The sequence below is a fragment of the Taeniopygia guttata genome, chromosome 2, assembly GCF_048771995.1.
Source record: "Taeniopygia guttata chromosome 2, bTaeGut7.mat, whole genome shotgun sequence".
Classification (NCBI taxonomy): Eukaryota; Metazoa; Chordata; class Aves; order Passeriformes; family Estrildidae; genus Taeniopygia; species Taeniopygia guttata.
Window position 1 is genome coordinate 26,301,901 of NC_133026.1, and position 22,034 is coordinate 26,323,934.

Below are 22,034 nucleotides of genomic sequence, written 5' to 3' on the forward strand. Positions count from 1 at the left end.
ATGAAGTGGAAAGATAGATTTGTTTTTTAGTATGGGACACTGAAAGTGATTACATCAGCCACAACAGCTGTGAATTCCTTCAAACTCCTAAAGGAGAAGGCAATACAAGCCATATTGTTACTGTATTTTCTGTGAGGAAGAAAGTCAAAGAGTCAAGATTGAACTATGGCTGATAGTAAAGTGTCATTGTGGATGATAGTAGAGCGTCATTGCTATTAACATGTTTCATTAATTTCTTTCCCTACAGATCTATAATATTGTTAAATCTGCTTTCATAAAAGAATATTTTAAGGTCTAGCAACTTGTCATTATTTTTTGAGTAGTTTTAAATCCTCTAGTTAAATTCTAATTATACAAGATATTACTATTTATGACTCCTGTTTTTCAGAACATTTTTTTTACCTTGCTAATTTTATTTTCAGTCTGGTCAAGCAATGTAACACTTATTAGGATATTAAAAACATAGCACTGAAGCTGTAAATAAGTCATTGCCTCCAAAAAAAAAAAAGAACACAGATGAAAACAATATGATAAAGCTCGTTGTCGAAATAAATTATGCCTTGGGAAAAAAAGTAATTTGCACAATTAGGTGATACAATAGAGTGTTCCATAATTAGGTGCAATACAAGTGTAACCATCCTTAATATCAGTAGTATGCAAGCCTTTCAGACTCCATTAAAGAGTTCCATTGGAACATGTGAATAATAGGATTAATATAGCCACGGGCACTGCTGGGTCAGCTGGCAATAGATCAATCCACAACGTAGAGCATATTAAAAGGATTATAGATTAGCAATTAGATGGCTTTTTCATGAGCAAGAAATAGTTCCTCAAGCTTTGCCAAAGGTTAACAGAGATAGGATGTCGATTTTTCCAGTTTATAATCCAGTAAGAGCTATAAGGCAAGGGAAGTTATGGCATTTTCAGGATGGTAAGAATGATATGAGAAAAACACAACTAACTTTTCAGGATCTGTGTCTTGGCTTCACAGAGTAACTGTTCTTACATGAAATGTAGAATATGATTATAAATTTTTTTACATGAAGTATAGAATTCTGTTAATAACTAAATCTCTAAGAAAAGAGATTTCAAGTGAACTGTCTAAGAGGTAAGAGGCACTTTCAAAGTCCTTTCTATAGCATTCTGTTTGAAAACTTTTGCTGCATTTCAAAGAATACATAAATAAGTTCTCTAATTCAAACTCTAAAAATCAGTGTTGAGCATTATTAAGATTATACACCACTGGGATTATAGGTGGACACTTTTAGTTTGTCAATAATACAGATATATAAGAATTTTTATAGCTTTCTGATGAAATACTGCATGGCAATATTGGTATATTTTCAACCGCATTAAGAGAATGTAATATGTAGAATCAATATATATTGATCACACTGGGAGCTGAGTCTCAACATTTCCAAAAATCAGGTCACTTACTTGGATAACTCAGTGTGCATTTATTTCATATGTCTAACTCTGAAAATATGGGTTTTTGTATAAAGGGAGACATAAATATATTTAAAAAGATTAAATGGGCATTCAAATGGGAAATAAATCAAGAATACCTGGAAATAAAAGAAAACAAATAGCAGCCAGTAATTTATTTAACAAACTCAAACATTTATGTCTGTTCATGAAGAAGTTTTACTCCCTCATTATTCATCTCCCATATTATCTTTCTGCAGAAATTTTGGGACAGAGACCTGACTGTGAATATTTTGCTGAGTCTATTTCTTACTCTGTAAGAAATGCTGGAGAATTTGTTGAGATTAAAGGCAAGCAAACAGCAATACAAATTGTCTGAATAATGAGTCTGCTGAACAACAAAGGGTGAGATTTAAAAATATTTTTTTAAGAAGCAGAAATATTTGCAAATTATTGCAAAAAAGAGCAAAGGAATTTGCTGAAACAGTTTTATTTTCAAGAATTAATAGCTATACAGTTTAAATGACATTCAGACTAATTAAAATACCTCAATAAATTAATAAAGCTGCAAATTTTTTCATAAATTTTATGTTATCATACCGCTTTCACTATAACAACAGCCCCTTTGAGATCTGAGTTGGATGAGAGGCTTAAAACTAACTCTCCCTTCTTACTGTGCCCAAATCAGCAACTATTTGGGGGCTATAGCTACATCTGATACTTTTCAACATCATTTACTGGTTTTAAATAACAAGAACTTTCTTGTGGAATTTGTCTCTCTGGGTACCTGAAAAATTATAATGCAAACTCAGTCTCTAATTCTAAATGCCTCTTTATTGTACCCATTACATGTTACAGTTTTAGGGTAAATGCACCCATTTTCTATACAGAAAAACTTAAGGGATAGAGGATTGTATAATATCTATGTAATTTAATATTTTTACAGTATTTTTTCTAATACTAAGGATATACAGTAATATTTTATTCTCAGTTAACCCCCATTTTTTCGAATTGCTCTTGGCAGTCAGAAAAACAAAAAATACAGTATTTTCTATTTTAAAAGTTTGAAGACTGCATTTTTGACTGAAATCTGTATAATTACTACTTTGACTTTAGCTAAAATATAAGAGAAAGTTTATAAAGTAGGGCTTTTTAATTACAATTCTTTTCTATTTAGTCAAATTGTGACAGCTGCTCTGATTTTGACAGACAAGAAACAAAGTGTTTTCATTGCAATGACAGCAATGTCCATGACACTAATTGCAACTTTTGTTGGAAAATGTCATGAATAATGTTTCAAATAGGATCAAAACATAAAGCTGGCTCTTCACTCATTTTACTTTGCAACAGAATTCTGGGATAGTAATGTTATTTTTGTCTTAGACTAATAATTTTTGATGTTCTACAGACAGTGAAATAGGTAGAGCCATCAATGATCACTGTAACAGTCCAGTCGAGTCACTGACTTTATAAAATGTTTGGCAGCCACTGCTCCCAAGTGACCAGAAGAATAGTGTTACATGCCTAATTATTTTCATGTTTAATGCAGAAAACATAGGAGGATGTTGCATTTATTTCTAGACCTGAGACATTTACATTTTTTGTCATAATCACAAAGTGACAGCTGTTAAAGGCGAAATTTTCATAGGCTCATAGATAACATAGGAACAGAAGGCCCATTTTTTTTTTTTCATGTGCTGCATGCTTTTAAATTTGATTTAGTTGAGACTTTTTAGAGTGTTTAAATACTGTGAGAGTTATTTTCACTTTTTTTTTTTTCAGCCTAGGTTTGAAATTTTAATCCACCGTTAAATTGGATGCTTTTATAAACCTCACTGTGATTCTTACTATTCCTTAGATGCCTACATAGCCCATATAAATATGGTCTTCACAGAAAATCCTACCTGAAATATGCCTAAGGCTTCCCCAGGGGAAGGGAATGGCAAGGAAACATACTTCCCAATTCCCAGTATTACTGCTCTGGGGATAACTGACAGAACCCCTAAGAATCTGAAGAAATTATATTGTCCTATCTTTATAGCATTTTTCAACATGTATATACTATACTATATTCTATTATAGTATACTATAACATATGCTTGCAAGAGAACAATGTTGGGAAAAAACTGTTAGGAACTATACAATTGGAGTAGTTGGAATACAATTTACAGAGCACTTTCTTTTTAGGAAAGTTAAACGTGGGGAAGGAGAGACAAGATTAAGTTTCTTAAATAGATACAGAGGTAACTTTCACATAGGATCAATAATGAGTGCAGTGTCTTTAGGGGTGCTTTGGCAGGACTTCCTTTTGTATACCTCAGTACTTGAATTTGGCAAACCTGCCTGCATGTGTCATGAAGTACTTTTCAAAGTCAGCCCCATGTTTTCTGCCTTAAAATAATTCTGAAATTATGACAGGTCACAGCATTAGCCTTTTTCCTGTACTTCATGGCCTCGCCCTATGTTCTGACTGAATCAGTTTTTTTTGATTTATGTCTTCTAAAATGAACTCAGATTGCCATAGCTGCTTATTGCTTATCTATCAATGCATTATATCTCCACTCCTCTGTCTGGTTTCATAATTTTATTTCTTGTCAGCCCATACAAATGTCTTTTTAATGTCACCTTCTCACTTTGTATAAAGAGTTCAGACCCATGGAGACGAGCGTGGGAAACTCATTCTCGGCCCTTCCTGTATCAAAGCAGCTGGCATGAAACTATCTCTCCCCACTCCCTTTCCAACATACAGCTTCTTCCCTGTTGAAACACAGTGGACTAATATTAAATAAACCCTTACACTCCAGTACCTTAATCCAGATCACAGCAGCTGGAATAGCTAAGGTTTACAATTATGCAGATATGTATAATTATATGAAGGAAATCCTCCTCCTAGCACTTTTCCTTCTGTAGATACAGATTTCTCACTGAGGCTGATTATGTTGCTTCCCATTCATTTGAGAACTTTACCTTATGGGAGTTACAATGAATAGCAATCTGTCGTTCTCAGAGTCCTTTTCCATTAACATTTCCTTTAGGAACGGCTCCCCTTTGTGGCAGTGTCCTACACATCCCTGGCTTCTATCTAAATCTCTTCACCTCCACAAGACATTGTAAAGTCTCTACTGCTAGCACCATATTACTCAGGAAGTTTCTTCTGCTCAAGCTGCAGAAATTCATAGTTATGTTAAAAAATAAGAGCAGTGATCTCCTCTGAAAACTTTCTCTGTATGTGTGAATAATCCAATTTCTTTTGGGTTTGGATTTAGCAGTTGTATTATGTGATGTTTACTAAGGTGAAAATTTTACAATTGTAGAAGCTTGTAATGGCTCTCAGATGAACCAAATCCCAGTGACCAGCAATAGCTGAACATCAAAACAGTCCTAAGTTGTCCATCACTATTCACTGATTCTGTCTTTCTCTTCTGTCAGGTATGTTAGAGGCTCTTACATTCTGTCCAGTGTGGTTGAGATTAACAAATAGATTTGAAAATCATTACTGAGGGCTCCCAAACCACTGTAGATGTAGGCACACCAGTATGGAACCCTGCTAAACAGCTCCTTAAGATGTGTGAATTTCCTAGCCATTTATTAAGGCTGGTTTTTTCCCCCTTAACCTAACCTAATGTGCACTTATTGTTATAGAGCGCTGTTTCCCCTTCATTTATGAACATGCTTATACTCTCACTGTTTAAGTTATAGAAAATAAAAAATTCAATGGTAAGCTTGTGGTATTCTGAACATTATTGCTAATGTTTATTCTTCTAAGTTACACACTATCTTTTTCTTCATTTGCAGGTAAAAAAGGATATAATATTGATCTATCTGAATATCGATGTCTATTTTTTATGGTAGTTATGGAGCTGCATGCAGACTCCATATGTCTACAGATAAATCTATTATGTGGAATAATTGCTTTGGTTGATAATGATATCTGGGAGTAACTGTATGAAATAGCACAGAGAAACAGCTATTTTTTCTTTCTTTATACTGAAAACTTTTTGAGAGTAAGATGTAGTCTGTATGCTTTCATGGAGATTCCTCCAGGAAAATGGCAATTCCATAAAGGTGCTAGGGAACATGATTGCATACAGATTTAATGGGTTTTTTTAAGTTATAGGAGTTTAAGAAATAATGTATTTTGAGAATCTATACAAACATGATTTCATAATAATTTCTTAATCAAAAGTAATTAGTTGTTTCATCATCAAAATGAATCTTGGAAAAAATTTTCCTAGTGTTTCTACCTAAAATATATTTCCAAGCATAGCATCACTATGAAAAATACACAATTCTGTATTGTGCAATTTACTGTTTAATTATTACAGGAGTGTACAGGGAGTGATATGTAATCTATAACATGTTTTTTCTATAGCACCATGGTGTAAAATTATCTCGGGCCAGAGAAAGCAAGCTTTTCATGAGTCGTTCTTAGAAATATATATGGTGTTTTCCCTATGCTAAATGTCTTCCACTTCAAATTACTATGGGGAAACTAAGTCAGATTTGCTGAAAACTCAGAGCCTTTTATTGGTTTTGAATATTTTTTATCTAAAAATGTGAAATGTGCTGTAGAATTTCAGCATCCAGGCAGAAAATGGTACTGTAAGCTCATAAGGGCTATGTCCATCACAGTCTAAGTATATTCTTCTTCTCAGAATGGATTATTTCATTACCTGTTCAGCTGTTAAAAAAGGTAGTATTCAGATTCCTGATTATGATAAGAAATTGCCTCTTAATAGCCATCCTGAGCAGTCTTGTTAAACAAACAAGGGATACGACTTTTGGATCACAAATTTCTTGATAGATCCTGTTGCAGAATACTGATATAATTGATTGAATCTGTTTTCCTACACTTAAAATATATCTCCTTTGGGAATCATTTCAGTTTATTTGTAAGCTGAAAAAAACCCAACTCTACCCCATATGCAAAATGCCCCAAACTAAAAACCACAAACCATAAGAGAAAAATGTCACAGTATCACCACAAGAAGTTTAGTAGTGGTTGTCCTTCTTGTCTCTAAAGGCTCTAACTAAATGTTTCTACTCTTCTCTGTTTTTAGGGTTACTGCAATGTGCTGTCTCTATGTGTCCTCTATTCCATTGGCAAATTGTATTTTTTTCATCATATGTTACAATAATCTCCATGAATGGAAGTAACAAAGGAAAGTAAAGACTTGGACAGGTAAAAAGCCAAAGAAATGGCAAAGGACTGAATATTGAAAGGAATTAAAAGAGCAGAGTGCACATTATTTCTAGCTGTATAAAACGTATATGATGATAGCAGGTAATCCTAGCTCCTGCTTACTATTCTAATATAGGACTAAAAAGGGGTATGTAGTATGAATGTTGAGGATATGCCAGGAACAAGACAGAATTTGCACTAGGGAATTCTCTTTAACAGTTAGAGACAAAAAAGATGGGTTATTGTGGGAAATTTCCAGCCTGCCTGAGCCACTTTGCAGCTCCTCTGGAATGCATGAAGCTGGAAGGGTTCTGAGCAGAGCAGGGCTTTGCATGCGAGTGTGTATGTGTGTGTGTCTGTGTGTGCGTGTGGGAGAGCGTGTGTATTAGGCATTTTCTGCTGTCATTACAAAGAACTGTGCTTTCCATCCTTCAGTCTGAACTGCCTTTGCTTCTCACCTGCTTGCTGGCCTTGTTAATAATCAATCACATTTTAGTCACTTAACCTTTGTTTGCCTGCTCCCTGCCTCTTTTGCTCTTTTGCATGTTGCAGTTGATGGCACGACTCCAGCTGTTTGTTGATTAACAAATGCGCCCTGTATGTGCTGCAGCCATTTTCACTTCTTCCCGGAGCCTTTTGCTGCAGCCACTTTAGCTGCTTCTTTGCATATTGATTGAACAGTGCTCTCATTGAGTATTGACTGTCACAGACAATGTTCCTCACTTACCATTACTGCCCTTGTTTCTTTCTCCCTCATCACCATTCCTGTAAATACTGATGTTCATCCAGTTTCTCCTGCCCTTATATTTCTCCACCATCTGCCTCTTTGTTTTATTCTCATACTTGTAAATCAACCACATACAATCATTTCTTTTCTTTTTTGCTATTGCCTTTGAGAACATTTCTCCTAATCACCAGTATGGCCAATCTCAGGAGCTCAGCAGTCAGAAATCATGACTCAGCTTCCCTCTTCTCTGCTATCAGGTTACTGATCTAATACTGAAAAAAACCTTTTTTTATTTTCCATTTTTTTTCCTCATAAAATAAATACTATCATCTAGCCTTTTAAGGTGTGCAAGAAACACGGGTAGTAATACAAAGGTATTGTTTACAACACCTGGGAAAATAATATTGTCTTAAGAATAAGAATAATAAAAAAATTAAAGCAGCTGCTATCACCAAAAAGCAAGAGCCTGATATCTGAAGACAAAGAGCAGCTAAGATAAAGACAGGATGAAAGAGAGAAGAATACACACACTGCCTGAAGTGGCAGGAGCTAATAATGAACATACCAACTCTATAAACCACTAGTCATTTAATGGAACGCAACCTTGTGAGCAAGGGAAAAACAGCTTTAAGTAAACAAGAAAGCGAAAAACAAATATTCATCATATTTCTGGCACTCTGGTTATCATATGTTTGCATGTAACATTGTGACATTGAGCTGAAGATCAATGGAGAGAGTGCAACATGGAAACATGTTAGAAAATGTGGGAAGAATGAATCTTCCATCTTCCCTATATATGGGGGAAGAAAGAATCAACACCATTCTCCTCCCAGCAAAGAGAAAGAAATTCTGTCACCAACATCATTTGCTTTGCTTTGAGTGAATGACTGAACTAAACAACCTCCACTGGTGTCTCTCAATCTCATGTCTCTGCTGCAAACATATTTTTAGTAAAATTGTGAAATTATGCATTTAAACCTGTTTTCTGTTGATATTATTCTTCTTTTGGTTTTGTTGTAGTTGTAGTTGTTTTTTTTTTTTTTTTTTTTAAATTCTATCCTCAAAGGAACATTTCAATGGCAATTTTCTGTCAAAATACTTTCTGGCATAGGGTTCCTACATGGAAATATATTGTCAGTGTGAAGATAGGATACCGCTTGAACATTTTTGTTACCAATTTAGGAATATCACAAGTAAAGCTGTCCTTAACTGGAATATCTTCATTTTTAAATGAAATGAAGAAATTTTATTTTGGGATAACAATAACTGCACTCCAGTTACAGTCTTGGAGCTTCCTATTTGTTTTCTCTCTGATGGTTTAAGTTCTCTGTACGGGCTGCCTTTCTTTTAATGTATTCCAGCCTCATCTTTGCCTCATTTCCAGGAATGTGCTGGAACCCTATAAACTTGGTCTATTATGAGAAATGTAATTTGGCTTTTAAAAAGCCCAAGTTTTAGAAGAAAATATAATTTGGCATCCAAATCAAAACATCTAGTGAGTTTTTTTGCCACCAGGTCTCTAGAATGTAACATATAAAAAAGGTGGGGAAAGTGCTAAAGATAGGGCAGGAAAGAAGGAATCCTGGAGAATCTCCCCACTCACATAAGCCATGGGCAGGGCACAAATTTTCTTGCTGCGTTGCACAGGCCGTGAAGAGATGGGGTGGCAGGAACAGAAAGCAGGGTTTGCTGAAGACAAGTGAGGTAGAGCAAACGAACCAGATTGAACTCTGTGCCACACAGCCCCACCCGGGTCAGGGGCCATGCCAGGGGTCAGGCAGGTACTCCTCAGTGCTGTGCGTAGTAAACCTTCCCCACCAAACATGGACTTTCTATTTGTTGTATGGAACTTTTACTCATCACTCATTTTCACATGGATTTCTTCCCCATGCCTTTTTAGGTCATTACTATATGCAAAGCCATTTTTTAAAAACAATTTTTAAAAAAATTGAATAAGCTGACATGTTCCTTTGAATTCTTGTAAAAATATGTGCATTTCAATGTTCATTTCTGAAAAGCTTCTTCTGTGCACCCTAGTTGTGAAGATGAAATAATTAACTCAAACATATCCTATGTATAATTATAAAAAGCAGGGAAAAAAGCATATTTGGTCCTTTTAGTCAAGACTTGAACTTTAAATGCCTACATAAGCATGTTTGAATACTTGAAATATTACCTCTATGTTAAATTTTGCATTTTCTATTTCTAGTTCATGTTTGCTTAATCTCACCTTGAACTCTTTGATAGCCTTGAGAGACTTCTTGTACTTTGACACTTTAAGTTTCTTCCCATTTCAGGTCCTTTTTTGATGGAGTGTCTTTGAGGTCACCTCAATGATTCTTGGACTCCTCTTTTCTTTCAACTGATACTATAAATTACCCCCCTTTTTCCCCCCAGTTTGTCCTATATCTTTTGCTCTTATATTCATTCAAGTCACTCCATTTTCCCCTGTCCCTCAGTGACTCAGTTTGAATATTGCTATTTTGATATTACCTGTATTTTCTCCTGCTTGAGTAGTGTACTACTCTTGAGAGTACTCTTATCCTCTTATTTGAAACTGAAATTCATTACAATAAGTTTAGCTTATATACAATGCATTCTTAAATGGTTGTATTTTAAAAAGTGCAGTGATATTGAAGACTTAGCAGCAAAACAAGAGTATCTGGTGCTCAGACTCCCTCTGTTGTGGCTGCCTATAGTCACAAGGGCCATAAGCTTTAGTGAAGGAGACTCACATGCATGAGTGAAGGTTTCTTGATTCTTGGCCTTTGGTAATAATAATGTAGGAATACAATTAAAAAACTTTAATTATAATTATGTAATGACTTGTTCTGTGTGGTATGTGCTAAACTACTATAATATATACCAGCACTTTCATATTACCATGCACTGCTTTTGGGATCATTTTGCAGCAGCACTGAATTTTCATATTTAATTTCATTTTCCTCAAACCTAACTGCTTTTCAGAGACTAACGGCAGCTTTGATAAATGTTCTTTCTAGACTAGTTAATATCTTAGGCTTATAAAAGGTATTTTAATAAAAAAATGTAGCTCCAAGCTAGAGCCCAGATTTCAAAAGATAAGAACATCTACTTTTCCATTTCTTTTTTTGAGAATTTGTCACTTTAGTTTAAAGACTTTTTTTCCAGATAGATTAAGAAGAAAGACTGACATGTTGAACTTCAGATTTACTCTTTCACCAGACTGATACAAGAAGCAGGTAATGAGATCAACTCATTGTTAGTCACGAAGAGGTTTCTTTGAAACGAAACGTCAGACATATCGCTTTAACAGTCACAGAGATTGATACAAACAAAAGCAAGACACTTAGGCCTACAGTTTCTTCCATAGCTGCTGAAGTAACTAATGTCTATCCACAGAGCTTCTCAGAACTGCCACCAATCTGATACTAATTTGAATTCTTAAAACTGCATTAATAGTAATTTGCCAACAGCGCACTGTAATTTTTGTAAAGCTACTGTGTTTGTGTAGAAATTTAATCTCTTTCCTCTCAAATAAATGAAACCTCAGCTATCATTTTTCCAGAAGACTAATTGTTTTCTTTGTATTAAAAAGTAGGAATAGCAAAGAAATAAAAAAACCCCAGGGTTGGGTACCAGCCCCTTCCCCCCTCCATACAAACTCATGGGTCAATTGACTTTTCCTGTTAACAGACAAGTTTAAACCATGTTAATAGAATGTTCTCATTTACAAAAGAATCACAGAATCACAGAATTAATTAGGCTGGATAAGACCTTTGAGATCATCAAGTCCAACCTATGACCTAACACCACACTGTCAACTAGATCATGGCATTAAATGCCACATCCAGTCTTTTTTTAAACACCACCAGGGACAGTGACTCCCCACCTTCCTGGGCAGCTCATTCCAATGCCCAATCGCTCTTTCTGCAAAGAGTCTTTTTCCTAAACTTCCCCTGGTGCAGCTTAGGACTGTGTCCTTTTGTCCTATCACTGGTTGCCTGGGAGAAGAGATCATCCCTTACCTGGCTACACCCTCCTTTCAGGCAACTGTAGAGAGAGATAAGGTCCCCCCATGAGCTTTCTTTTCTCCAGGCTAAACACCCCCAGCTCCCTCAGCCTCTCCTCATAGGGTTTGTGTTCTAGACTCTTGTTTGTCTAGATACCAGCCTTGTTGCCCTTCTCTGGACACCTTGAGTATCTCAACATCCTTCCTAAACTGGGGGGCCCAGAACTGGTTACAAATTTGCTCCTTCAGCACTAGCCTGACAGATAAATACTTATTCCAAGATGAGGAGTTAAGTCACATTGTATGACTTTCCCAGGTTCAGTAAGACCCATCAACCTTGCCATGGGAGGAAAATGAGTTTGTATTTTTTATACATAAAAAAAATTAGGAGTTAAGTGGTTGAAATAGAAAGATCTAGTTGACTGGTTATATGGATGGCTAAGAAATTTTAAGAGCTCCTTCACTGAGCTTTCTACTGCTACATATCCCTTAATGCTATAGGAAGAGACAGAAGAATACCAGTAAATAACATAAAGAAAGAGAAGATGGTTGTACTAACTTCTTTACTATGAACCATCATGAGCAGAATCAACACTCCTCTGCACTTCCCTTTCCCCCTCCTTAATCATACACGAAAGACAATGTTCATAATTTGAAGGAAAATTTCAATGAAACCACAAAAACCTTCTATACACAAGATATGAAGGATAAAAATATTAAATTTTGCATGCAAAATATCTAATTTTACTAGCTGTTCCTGGGTTTGCTCTACCAAATAATTTATTATCTCCACCCACGAAGAATTCCTTTCTCACCTCAAAGTTCGTTTTGTTTCCCTTTTCTCTCTCATCTGGCCCTGATTTCTGCCTCTCTCTTTCTGAGAAACCTCACTTATTTGCATGCCCTTTGGTACTCACAGTACTCATAGCTCTACTTTTTAAGAGATGAAACCATATCTCTCTTTTTGATTACATCAAATTCTCACCAAAAGAGAGTTAAGTCACTCCTTTTTTTCAAGAATGCATAAAAATGAGAGACTTAACTACGGCATGTCTGAAGAGATGTCAGATAAGCAGGACATATTTACTATGTGCAGATTATAAATACCCTTCTGAAAAATAAATTTTGTTTTTGTAGATGACAAAAATAGGTTGTTCATGAAGAGTTTGGGGCACAAACTTCTGGTAATGTAATCAGTTGTGGAAGTTTTTGGGCTATCCTTTTGAGGACCAAAGGTTGTTATTTAGCAATTCATCTTTACAATCATAGATGAATGAGACTATCTCTTTTCAGTCTTCCTGATGCTGTGTTAATACACAATGTATCAGTCCTGCTACCAGAATGAGTGGCAATGTCCATTATGACAAAATCCACATCAACTTTTCTCCTACAGGGACACCCATGCAAAGATAATTCCCAATGGTAGATATACAGTTTCTTATTGTCTTCCCTTCCATTGTGAAACCATAGAAAGCCAGAGCACAAGAGAAAATCTAAATCAGCATCATTATAAAAATACTAGTTTTTTAACATTTTTCTTTTTTTAAAATTGAGTCAAGTGTGATTTTATTTCCATTTTGATATGAAATAGTCTTGGCTTGGGCCTTGGGATCAGTTGAATTCTCTTTCTTGAAGTGTTTGTAACTTAAAACAAAACAAAACTATACAAGCCACACCAATTTGGAGTGAAAATCCACCAGCTGCTCCTATGAAGGTAGTCAGCCTGAGCTTTTCCAGTCCTCCCTGCAAAGTTTGTGCTCTAGGTTTGCTGGCAGTTAGCTCAGCGTGCTGTTCCTCTGGGAAGGTACACCTGAAATTGTGCAGCACCCAAGGCACATGTATGATGTTTAAAATTGTTATGAGCAGCATAATCTGATAAAATGACACTGATAAAAGTACCATTTAACCATGTTGTATTACATGTCTATCAAGACATTCACTTTCAGGAAAGTGAGTCTTCTTCTTTTCCCCTCCCCTTGCCTCCACACTTCATTTTTTGAGAAAGTGTTCAGTCAGTGCTATGTTTTAGTGCTCTGTTGGAGTTGGGGTAAGTGAGAAGCTTTTCCTCCATTTCAAAAGAGACAGAGATATCATCAGTCTTTTGACTGGCAGCAAACTCAGATTCCCCCTGGTATGTCACAGTGTGTGTGGCACTTGCAGGCAGTGGTGCCACTTCCCTCACAGTAAATAACTGCTTCCTTCCCTGCTTGGGGAAGGAAGGAACAGCCCTGGTTTGCATGTGGGAATTGATGAACAGGAGACATTGTGTGTCTTTCCTATTTCCTTTATTGATGTTTAGGCCCTTGAAAACCATATTCTGCAGTACCACCAATCCCACCAGTAAGAGATTTGGTTATGTGGGGAAAGGTAGCAAATAGATGTCCAGTTTCCAATCTCACCTTGCCTGTTCCTTACTGCTACTGCAAGGAAAGCCCAGCTAGACCCTTTAGGTGTTTTCCCTTCACTCTACACAGGTTCACAAATTCCCTGTCTCCTCAGAAGTCTGCTAAGGCCTCAGCTGCTGCAACAAAGAGCACTCTGGTAGACCCCTTGGTCTTGCAGGAACAAAACTGAGTTTGCCTACATTGTTAAGAGTGGACTTCAGGGAACTCTGCCCTAATATATTGTAATTCTTTATAGAATGAAAACATTTTTGCTGCCCTTTCAGAATTATTTGCATGATAACAGTATAAAAATGAAATTTCAGTGAATTAGAATGTTTTTTTACATTTACTTAGATATAGTTTCCCTTCATGCTTTTTATTACGAAAAGTAACTAAAATCTAAAATAAAGGGCTCTTTCACATCAAAACACACACACACACAAAAAGAACATTCTGTTACTACATAGTTTTTGGGAAAAAAGGCAGCAGAAGCTGAACTTTTCTAAATTTATTTTCTGATGAGTCAGAATTTTCACGCAAAATAACATTTCCCGGACAATTTCCTAAAGGGCTGTAGAGTTTTGGCTAGATTGTGATTACACCTATTCCTCAATATTGCACTAGCCCTCAGTGTTATCCAAGTTCACCTGTAGAATTAGTTAATTAGAAAATATTTTAAATTATCTTTTAACATATATACTGTGTTTTGAAGTTTTGTTTCTGTATGGTAATGCATTTGCAGATATTAATCTGTACACTTTTCTATTCAACTTAGCAACCATAACTGTGACTATATGTTTAAAACAGAATAATTTAAATAATAACAAAGCCCCCTGCTTGCTTATTTTTAATAGGGAATGTTAGTAATGACACAAAACTGGCTTGCTGTGTTGCCCCTTTGTGCTGCAGCCCTGATAGGATGCCATGATGAGCTTACTCTTCTAAGCCTAGGGGCTTAACATTAGCAACATATGACAATTTTCCTATCAGAGTCTGCTTTGCAAAGCACTCAGGGAGGAGGGAGTGAACTGTCATATATGGAATGGTGTGGTAATTAAGCAACGCTGTTCAAGCATGGAATGTGAAAAAACCCAAGGGTTTCACTGTTAGGCTTCTTACATGATTGCAAAACATGCCAGTGCAAAGCTTTTTTGCTGTGCAATAAGGGACTTTTTATTTTTGAGGAAAAAAAAGAAGCAGTTATTAAACTCAGCATGGAGACAATCTGAAACAGGATCTTCATCAATCAGATTAACTACTTTCCAAGATGAAAGTAGACGAGGCACAGTGTGAGCCTGAGAAGATATTTATCAAAACCCATATTAATAACCACTTTCAGCCTTCTCCTGACAGTTTCATCTTAGCTTCCATGTTTAACATTTGAGTATCATATGTTTTTGTCAGGATGAGGCTGCTAAGAGCATCAATTAATTAATTCCTCTGAAGTATGGTTTGGAAAGGTAATAAAGTAACATTCCCTAAGGCCAGAACCAGTAATGGTAAGCAGCATTCTGGTGCTGTGCAATTCGTTACTTCAGAAAGAAATTAAAAGCATGGAATCATTTCCACTTTAAAAAGCAGAAGATATTCAACTTTATTTTAATAAAATTGCTGAGAGGGATCCATTTTTAAAAGTAATATTTTCAAAGCTGATAAAAAATTTTGCTGCTTTTTATTTGTTTTTTTTTTAATAGAAAAAAAGTAGAATGCCTCTAGCAAAGTTAAAAGCAGAAGAGATGACTGGAATATGTCTTAACACTGTTATTTATTTGCTATGATTATTATGATTTGCCTTGTTATTTGGGTCTTACTGTTCTCTTCTGGAATTTTCACTGTGAGGTGAAGGAAGCCTGCTGACAATACAGAGAAATTAACCCTCTCCTTGTTTCTCCTAAAATTCTCACTGGGAATTTCAAGTATACAATAACTTGTCCATCCTTTCCCCTAGTTAAAACCAGTGAGATTCTTGTTTCTTTAACTCTGTAAGAAAAGAGATATTTTGTCTTGTAAGAAGTGGAAGAAAAGCAAGGACAAAGAGCTGTTTGATGACATAGGAAATCATCAAGATAGTATTTTTTTAAAAATCAGAGGCAGATAGTGGTTGAACTTGGATACATTGCTTTAATCTTGTGAAATACATGCACTCTTATACTTCCACATCCTTTTCATCCCACCACAAACAAAGTAATGGATCTATGCAAAAAGACATATGTATGTAAGCTATTGACAAGTAGCTCTTTTCTTGCAGCCTGTGGGAATGTCAGCCTGTATAGTTAGTGTGTCCTAATAACTGCATGAGCCAGATCAAAATATTCTGCTTGCTAGTTACTAAATAAATATCTCCACACATTTTATATTAATGTATTTCATTCTGACCTTGTCAGAGAATAAGATTCAGGTGTTCATACTTTACATCTTGTGTGTGACTTGTGTAAATGTGTGTCTATGATCCCTTTGCCTATCAATTCTCTTTTATAGCTTTTGAGTCCTTTGACTACTCAATTTGGGGTGGTTCTGAAGGCATTTATGTTCATGGGAAGTAACTGCTTTGCCCTCCAGGATAGCTGGAGAGGCAGTCACTGCAGAACAGACTAAGAAACTCGGTGAACTTTCATAAATGACCAGCAGGACAGGGATGTTCTCTCCTGGAACAGGTCAGAAAACCACTCCCAAAAAACAAATGCTCTTGACATCCTAGAAGAACTATGTTGATTTATATTCCTATTCTACATGGTGGGTCTTCATTTAGACACCATAATTCAGGGACAACAGATGAAAAGAGCCCTGAGTAGCATCACCTCCCTTCCCCAAAAGTGGAGGTCAGTAACCTGCAAGCTAGACCTCCCAACAGTGTCATCATTCCCAAAACCAACTTCTTTATAAAGAATATGGATGCTTTTGTTATAAATTATTAGGTAGTCAAATATCCATAAAACCCCATTTGTGTTATACATGGTGAAGGCATAAATTTGACCTCCTCCAACCTTCAAGAAAATGGCTCTTTTCTTCCTTCCAAGGAGGAATATCTATCTGCTTCATTGTTCACCTTGGAGTGAAAATGGCTCAGCAATCCATTTTCTCAATAAGAGAAACAATGTCTTAGATCTTATAGAATATGGAAGAAAAAAACCCAAACCCATCAACAAACCAACCAATCAACCATGATATCTATATTCAGCTGTAGATTTAGCACTTTCATTCTGACAATGCACAGGACTGGTCATCAATAACATCTGGAGATCCACTCTGTAGAGATCCTATGACACCATCCAGATAAGCTCAAATATTTTGCAGGATCTGCAAAGAACTTGATGAGTTCTGACTCTAATAAACAGCTGAGCAAAGCATTTAGCATTTGCAGCAGAACACTCAGACTAGAAAAATCACCTCCTGTAAGTAGGGATCTGTCAATTCCCCTGGCCATGGCCAATCTTAGGATCTGCTTGTTCCTAGTCTTCAGAGAGTTATTCCAAAATGGCCTGCCTAGACTCAGATTGCTGATGTTTATCAGCTTTTTTTTTGCCCTGGGGATGGGACTCAAGTAAATGCAAGAAAGAGGAGACAAAAATTGGAAACAAAGTCAACAGAATGCAGAATTTTCTTATAGAAAAAGTTTGACTTACACAGTAGATGAATTCAATTAGCTGTCTTCTGAGCTGTTGAATGTTTCTATTTGGTTCTCTTTATTTACTGATTTTGTGGAGGTTTTATGCTTGATTGGTAAAAATTAAATAAATCTAAAATTTTCCACATAAAATAAAATAAAATAAAATAAAATAAAATAAAATAAAATAAAATAAAATAAAATAAAATAAAATAAAATAAAATAAAATAAAATAACTTTCAAATTTATAGGTGGACTATGCTCATATACAAGGTCAGGAGTGAGAGTGGAGACATGAAGGTTTTCTCTGGCCTATCAGATGAACTGGTATGCATCAGATCCAAAGTCCTGTAGAATTTCTTTTTGCTATTCTCCATGCATAAAATTGCTATTTATGTATCCAGACCTAAATATCTCTGCAGAAATATACAAGTCTGGAATGGTTTGGTGCAAATTCTTTGCACCATGATTTTTGTAAAGTGTAAGGTAGCTATAAGTGAATTAGGCAGCATTTTCTAAGTAACACATGGGGACATTAACAGGAGCGTGAGAAGACTGTTTAGCAGCCAGCCAGAATCACCAGCTGAGGTCCCTCGATTTGCATTGAGAGGTTACAGAGCATACAGCTAGAGGAAGGATTAGGGAATTGAAAGGTCTTAGGCACAGGAAGACTGAGTCTATAAATGCTGTAAAGAAAACTGAGAAAATCTCAGGAAGCTGAGAGCTGAAACGAAACTAGTTTGTCTTAAGTTCTAATTTGGCTTCAGAGATTTAATGGGTTATCTCTGCTAAACCTCATAGATTGTGGCTGAGCCCTCTGAGTGTCAGAAGATCTGCTATTACTGTCTTCCCTGCTAGGGTGATGGTTGTTGGTGGATAAAGAAGGTGTACATCAAAGCAGAAGGATTAATGTGATTTAAGACCACTATTCAATCTGCAATTCTGCACATGGAATTGATTATTTTGGTGTTTACAACTGTGGAAACTTAACATTTGAAAATGCACAGAACTTTTTGGTAACATAGTTAATGTTAAAGAAACATTATCAAGCTAAGAGTATGTCCACATACTAAACTGACCAAATGCTAGATCAGCATGCTTAAAATTAAATATTGGTAGGTAAGATCGGTGAGGCACAAAAATGAGTATACTGCTTAAGATCAGTATAAAACACTGATGCTAAGAATAGACTCTACATCCTAACTACATTTAACATTGCAAAGTGACTTGTAAAATAATACCAGACTACAACATCCTGGGATTCTGAGACCTTTTTAAACAAATATTTCCTTTCATGAAGTTTTGTGCTGTGCACCACAGGGTCACTGGGACAGGTCAAAATATGATCAAAAATATCCTCTATTTTTCTCAGGCTTTGAAAATATTTCCCTGCTGTTTGCTATCATTTTTGGTTACTTTGTGTTACTCCCAAAGAATGAAGAATGAAACTGAAGACCAACACAATGCTGTTAAACACACATAGACAACTACAAAAAAGAAAAAGGAGAAAATAAAGCACTTCTGCAAATCTCTTACTATTATTGAGATATTGAGGTTGTATGCATATTACATGATCATACATGTGGGTAGCAGCATAGTTTTACCTAGTGGAGCCACAATACACAAGCTATTGATGTGTCTTCATAGTCAATGACTACAGTCTGACAGCTCCTAATTCCTGACCATGATAATGTAGACTATTATTCTTTAGAAGATCTGAATGGATTTATTGTGTTTAGTTTTTGATCCTGTAGAGGTCCACTGATATTCAGGATCATTTGTGTAGCTGTGTTTGTTTACTCTGCCAGTAGATAAATTCAGTTTGCAGTGATTTCAATCCACATCAAGTTACAGTGTTTCTCTGGTATTTAAAGCAAATCTGTGAAGTTCCTTTCTGAGAACTGGCTATCATTCTGTCTGAAAACCTGCTGACTGACAAAGAACATAATTTTGCTGAATCAAAATGGATGCTTCCTGGTAAACAGCTCTTCCCCAATACTGTTTAAAAGCCCAGGTTTTGAATGAGTCACTCAGGGTGGCCATACCTTCAATAAATATTGTCGTATTAAAACACATTTTATAAGCTAAGGCTTGGTATATTCAAATTATAGTCCTACAGAATTGGCCCATTGGTCTCTGTCTGAGTTGACATCTAGAAAAAGTTCTTCAGTCTTTCCTGAACATTTGCATGGAACTTTTTTCAGTGTTCAAGTCTGGGTTTGTTATTCCACAGAAAATACATCACTTCTAGGGGCAGAAGGAAGGCGATCTGCTTCTGGAAGATGGGCATAGATTTGGGTGGAACAAAGTGTGGCAGGGTGGGGAGCCCTTTAGCCATTGTTCTTTGTCTTGGGGTCAAACTGCCTTGGGTCAGGCTGAGTTGAGCATTTTTCATGTAAATCATCCTCTCTTTTCCAGACTTCCTGTTATTAGTATTGCTGCTGCTACTGTTCATTTTCTTATCTCATTGTTTCTTCCAGTAAATCACTCTTATCTCAATTTTTGATCTCTTCCTTTTGTCTCCCACCAGAGGAGGAGAGGGTTTGTGGTTTTCTCTGTAGTGAGAGGACTAAATTGGGAAATACCATTCCTAAACCATGACAATTCTGTACGATGACTCAAATAAAGATGAAACTGATGAGGTCTGTAATTTTATATAATGTAATTTTTAATAGCTTGATGTACCTTTTTTACTTCCAGATGGTTTTGAAAGCTCAAATAGTGTTTCTTTATCCTTTTGCTTCTAGTTTACATATTGACCTACAGCAGTTGTGCTTCTTCATAACTACATGCTCAGAATGACATAAATCCCTTTCAAAATGACATATCTTATGGTCTGCACATCCAAGTTTCATATATTCCATTGTAAAAGTACAAAGAATCTCCTTGCTGCCATCTTACACAGGAACTGAAGGTTGTCCTAGGTTTTTGGAGAAAATTTGTCCTTTTGCTTACTTTTACCAGTAAATAATGTATGCCCAGAGAGGAATAGAATTTTTGAAAATAAGGAACTTACAGAAATATTGTCAGTAATGAAACCAAAAATTTACTGTGGTATGCAATCTAAAAGATCCATGTCCCTTACAATTCTGTATAAAACAACTATTTTGTAAAACTGAACTTTTGAGAAAAACTCACATATTATTCTTCCTGCCAGAATCAATAACAAGAAATAAAATGGAAGTCCCAGATGGTAATATGAAATTATGTTCCAATCAGTTAAAGTATTAGAAGTAGACTGAAATGTATGACTATATTTTTAGACAAGCTATCAGTCTCTGTTAAACAAATTTTAAAGGTAGCAGGAGACCCCTTCTGATATGTCCTGGCTGAAAACATTTCACCTGAAGGAATTAGCCCATGCTCCTTGGACCCAGAATTATAATGCCATCTGGCAGATATTATTTCAGCACCAAGTTCTTAATGAGATAAGGTCGAGCCAAACATGGATTCAGGGTATAAAAGAATTTAATAATCTTTTATTCATACTAGCGAACATTTGCATATACTTTATGAGAACAGTTATTACAAGAAACTTTTCACCTTCTAGCATTCTTTAAAATATTTTGGCATGTAGATATTTCTAAAAGATCCATAATGTTTTTATTTATGTTTTTTTTTCTATATTCTTGTACTCATGTATTTGGATTCAAATTTATGTTAAAATAATTGCATGTCACACATAACTAAACGTATTTTATCATCTAAGGCAAGTAATAGTAGAATACTGAAGATCCAAAATTCTCATTTCTAATCAGTGTAGATTAGAACAGTCAAACATTTGAAAATTTCAACCCTGAAGTCTATCCCTTGTGTTAGTGAATTGGGCCTATTGCAGTTCTTTTACACCATGTCACACAGGGAACAGTACTACTAGCAATATGTCTGCTTGCTCTCAACTTCTTAGTCATGATGAAGACTGAGGGCAGCCTTCAGTTCAATTTCAGATGAAACAACGAGATTTAAACAAAAAATGTTTTGTGCAGCCATACTATGTACACTGTCTAACGTAGCTGTGAGTATTTTTATTACCCGCTTAATGGAAAGGGTCTAGTTAAGATTCATCTTGCCTTGGTTACACGTAATGCATCTGGCCATATTTGAATTATTTGTATAAGTCCCATTAGAGTCAATGAAGATATAGCCAATACAGTCAATGGCATCTAGAGAGCAGTTCATCTTGTCCTAAATTTGATCAGATGAATTGTTCTTTAAACTCCATTAACTCTATTGATTACCTCCCCAAGACTATAATGGAATTCAGAGAGTAAGTCTGCTTTGGACAGGCTAAATGGTAGATATCTAGAGTAAGAATTTCATTCTCTCTGCTGTTGCTCTCTGCAATGAAATCTGGTTGAAATACTGGTGACTTAGCAGCATTTCAATTTAAGAATAATATTCAGGTTATGAAAAACTTCACAGAGGAGTAGAACTTTATTTTGCAGCTCCGGCTGCTTAAATAGCAAACAACATTGGAAGAAAAGAACTAATTTCTGTTTGCTCTTTTGGATTTGTTGAGAACCACACAAGATCCTTTTCTGTCCAAAATCTCATATAGTTGTTCAGGGTAGATGTTTATCCCCAAATCTGGAGGGACTAGGCCACTGTCTGAATGTTTGGGATGCTCTTGCTCAGAACAAATGGCTTAACCGTGCCACCAGATCAGCAGGTCATTCACAGCTAATTCATTGTCCTTCACTACTGACTTGCCTTCTTGTACA